The 4,633-nt window shown below is 52.0% G+C and overlaps 1 long non-coding RNA gene across 1 annotated transcript in view; it reads left to right on the top strand.

The window, feature by feature from the left end:
- LOC112471014 overlaps positions 1 to 4,633 on the top strand; it is an 8,535-nt gene that overhangs the window by 2,306 nt on the left and 1,596 nt on the right. The gene's annotated exons all lie outside the window — the stretch shown is intronic.

Raw genomic sequence — 4,633 nt, 5'->3', positions numbered from 1 at the left:
AGGTGAATATTGATAGGAACGAGAAGGAATAAGGAAGTGAAGTCAGTTAATGAGGCCACACAGCTCAGGAAGAGAAGAGAGGCTGGTCAGGGAGCCTGAAGAAAGCTGAGCTGGGCCGAGGGACAAAGGCTGCATGCCAGGGTCTGGACCCTGTCCCTGCAGGGTGTGCGGGAGCGGAGGGCTCCAGGGAGGCCTGGAAGTCAAGGTCCAGGTGAGCAGAAGCAGTGGGTTTCCGCATGTGTTGAATTAAGAAGGAGCGGGAGATGCTGCCTCGGTTAGACACGTTTCTGAGGTGGCCTGTTCAGGCCAAAGGGCCAGGTGCCATCGGTAGCACGTGGGCCGGCTCTGTAAGGAACCCTGAGTGCCAACTCTCTGAATGGCACCGTTGCCACCCGCAGGGATGTGGCCCCCTTTTCAGTAGCCCCACGTGACGCCCGGGGCTTCCCAAACCCAGTCTTAACCACTGGATCGATGCCTCCACGCCAGCACCTTATAATCAGCAAACAATCGCATTTAGGAGTGTTTACTGCCAATGCACAAGGCACATCCCAGTTTTAAGTAGCTGCCTGTCAACCATCTTTCTCAGTTCAGCCCCGTATGCAAGAAAGACAAAGCAAAGTAGAAGCGAGTCCTTGGAGAGGGAGGGGAGGTGGGCGAGAGGGAAGGGGGCAGAAACCCGGGAAAACTCTCTTCTTTGGGCAGTGGCATTTCCTGGCTGTGGCACTGGGGGAGGGGTGTTGGCAGAAAAGCCTTCTCTGCCGCCCCCTCCTGTCGCTACTTGTCAGTGGGTCTGTTTCAGATGAGGAAAAGGAGAAACTCTTTACCCACTGAGGCAAAAGGAGAGAACGTGGGAGAAAATTGAGACAACTGTCACGTTTCTCAGCCTCCCGGTGACAAATGTTTTTCGAGTGCTGACTGAGTAGCAGTAAGACTATGAAGCTGTTCGATTAATTCCCGTTCAGTTACAACTTAGGGCGCCCACCCTTTACCTTCCAGCATCTTCTCTGCCAGCCTTGGCCGGTGGAGGCAGCAGCAGCCTGCTGCTGTCTGCTGAAGGGGCTGCGTGACCAGGCTGTTTCAGACGAATGCCAAGGGAAAGGAAAATGCCTCGAATGGGTGAGGGTGAGGAGCAGGTGCAGCGCTGATGTTAAGACAGGGGAACCCAGGCGGGAAAATATCGAGGTGCTCAGATTGAAAAGCCCCAGGCTGGAGCCCAGAGGCCAGGGGTCCCCCACCGTGGATTCAGTGCCTTCACTGGCCTCCCTAGCTGTATTCGGCCCTCAGCGTGGGGGCGGGCAGGGAACCGTCACCGTGTGGCCACCGTGCTTGCACGGCCGGTCCAGACGGCCTCCACAGTCACCTGACCTGGGCTCTGCCTGGATTCCTTCTCCAGGTGCTGCCGCAGAGACTTTCTAGGGGAGAGTGCCATTCCAGAAAAGATGAGCAGGCAGGGGAGTAAGGGGCGGAAGTGGGGGCTGGGGCAGAGCGAGGGAATCCCGGAAGATAAATTCAATTCGGCTTTAGTGGAAGGTCTGTTTGAAATTTCCGTAATTCACAGTGGAAATCCAGGCACCCCGGGGGCTTCTGGGCAACGTAATTTGCATTTGAGGGGAATGGCGAATTTCACTCTTGCACAACCCTCAACTGCCCAGAGCGAATTTTCCTAATGAAATCTAACGAGACAGCTACAGAAGCCAGGGCACCCTGCAACCAGCCCTTGCCTGGGGGGCGGGAGGGGGAGAGGAGAAACCTGTCGTCCTCGGCTGGCTGGCAGTCCTCGGCCCTGTGCCCCTCACGCCCCTCAGGTTTGAGAGTGGGGGGCCTCTCCCCGAACCCGAATCCAGGACTTAGAGTTTGAACTCTAAAACAGGATTCCCTAGGTTTTAACATCTCTGTTTGGTCGAAGCCGCTGAGGTAGATGTGTGAAAACCCCACTGCACCTGTGAAATGGAAGTTTCTGGGCCAGGCTGGAAGGGACTCTCAGAGGGAGGGGACACTGAGGGGAGCTAATCTGAGAGCCTCCCCCACCCCCCAAATAGTGGCCGTCCATTGCCATCCCGGGCTATTAAAAATGCTCTAATGCTGAGCTGCCGTTGCCCCTGCTGCCCAGATATTTGAAAACTGCCAGAGTCTCCCCTAAACCTTTTCTTCCCCCAAACTGTATTTCTGCAACTACTCTTTAGAGCCCTAACATTTACGGGCTCAGTGACACCTGTCTCCAGATCTTCCCTTCCTTCCAGTGTTCTCGTCTCCTCACATCCTGCAGTTTCTTCCGTGACCCCCCAAACCCTCTTTTCCTTTTCGTCACCCTCAACTCCTCCCCCACCTCACGGCGCCCACCTACCCTTGTCCGCGCAGCCTAATCTTCCTGTGGCCTTCCTGACAGCCATGCCTGCCTGTTAACTAGGAATGTGCTCACCCTAAAACAAGCCCATGGAATAAAAGCAGGCTGTCCGCACACAGCCGGGAAGACAGCCCCCCCAGTTCTGCCCTGGAGGAGGGAGCTGGTGGGCGTGCGGGGGCACCATGGCTCCTTCTCGGAGGCCCTGCCCTTGCTGGCTGAGTGCTGTCGGCAGGTGATGGAGGCCCTGCACTGCAGATTGTTGGCCTTGGGGGAACTAAGTCACTAGGCTGTTTACTCCGGCTTCTCTGCCTCGCGGATTAACGGGGCACTAGCACCAGCACTGGTACCAGCGGCTTTGGGAAAAACAAACACACACAAAACCGAGATTTAAAAGGGAAAACAAACAATGAAATTCACCTTCTATCTAGCCTGGTAATATGTGGCAAAAAAAAAAAAAAAAAGGCGAAACATAAAAGTGAGATGTTAAATCATGTAATTTGACACAAACCAGGTTTGTTTTTAACCATTTGCTCTGCTTATCCACGCATTTGCAACAGAAGCAAAATTGGTTTTGGGGGAGGGGGGAGTGCCAAGAAATCTTACTTGTTACCAGGTGCTGCAGTACAGAAACAGATAACACAGTATAGTGTGTACCTGTGGTATTCAAATTTCGTGGGAGAGGAGCAATTAAGAAAAAAATGTCTGGAAAAGCTCCTGGGAGGGAGTGATAATGAAGAGGCTGAGGAAATTGGTTGACCCCAACTAACTAGCTGCAGCTTCCCAGCCAGGTTTCCCAGGTCCAGCCTCATCAGGACACTTAGAAGTATTGCTGGATAATGCATTCGACACTTGCGGTCAGCTCCTCCGGGCTGCAGTGCTCAGCGCACAGCTGGCCCCACTCTGAAGAGCTGGCTCGCAGACACTAAGACCAAGGAGGGCAGCTTGGGGAAGCAGGCACACGAGACCAACACTACGTATCTGCTCCCAGAGGCAGCCAGGGTTTTCCCATGTTAGGAACCGGGCTCAGTGGACTTCTGTATTTAGCTTGCCTCTTTAAACCGTTTTTGGCCATCTATCCAAAACCAGATTTGGCAAAATCAAATTAGATCGACACAAAATAGATTTCTTCACAACTGGTGCTTTTGATTCAGTCAACCTTTGAAAAACTTTTTGGCTCCATTAGCGTTAAAATTATTGATCGAGTCAAAGTGGGCAACTCTGGGCTTCTAAATGAATCAACCTGCAAGCACCTGGGGCTGAAAGGGGTGCTGGGACCATCTCATTCAGCTCCTTCATTTTCCATGGGAAGAAACTGAGGCAGAGGGGTGCTGGGTCTGACCCAAGGCCACTGAGCAGGACTGGGACTAGAACAGGTCCTGCTGCCCATCTCAGGGGCATCAAGATTCAGGAAACAATCATTAATGTCAAAACCCTGCAGAGTAGGACAAAGAATTCCATTCCTCCTCCTGGTACATGGGACTGGAGATGTAATTTGAGAATCTCATCCCCTTTTCTTAAGAAAAGGGCAGCACTCGGAGCTGGGGTGCGACATCACTTGCCTCTGGAAGCTTCATTTGGCTTTAATGGCTTGTTTTTTGTTATGGATCACCTTTCTGCTAAGAGACCTACTTTCCCCAACACCATGGTTTCTGCTCAGTTTCCTCGCAATAGTCTTCCTCTGCATGAAAAACAGTGATGATACCGATAAATTAAGTAAAATCCATGCAGATGATTCGAAAAAAGACCTCATTCTTACTAACACTTAAATTTCAGCTTGCTTCCTCGTTAAACCTCTGTCGCAGCTGCTGAAATCGAGGGCTAAAGAGCCAAGGGCTGTAAGCAGTTCCTGGGGTGGGGGGGGGGGTGGGGGTGGAAAGCGGCGGGTGCATTAAGGAAACAGTGAAAACAATTCCAAACTTTCAAATTCCCAGTTCTCCAATTCAGATAAACAGATGAAATGTTTGCTTGCCAGACTTTACAAGTAAACCTGCCACAGGCTGACACCACGTCACATTTGAATATTGCTACATGATTCTCCAACTGAAGAAGTTGTTATAAGAACACCTTTGTCCAAGAAAAAGCGAGTTTCCATTAAGCAGATGATTAATGTAGTAAGAGGGAAAATCCTAAACACTGGCGCGTAGCGTCACATTCAGCTAGCTCTGCTCCCCTCCTCCTCCTCTCTGCATCTGAAGTATTGTGCCTGGCTGGTAATTCCCCTATGTGGTCAACGCTAAAGTCCGCTGTTGTTGAGCGTTTCCTCGCCAGACAGACCCCACCCAAGCTGAA

The sequence above is a fragment of the Pteropus alecto genome, unplaced genomic scaffold, assembly GCF_000325575.1.
Source record: "Pteropus alecto unplaced genomic scaffold, ASM32557v1 scaffold45, whole genome shotgun sequence".
NCBI lineage: Eukaryota > Metazoa > Chordata > Mammalia > Chiroptera > Pteropodidae > Pteropus > Pteropus alecto.
Note: the sequence above shows the minus strand (reverse complement) of the source record. Positions and strands in the feature narration are given on the sequence as shown.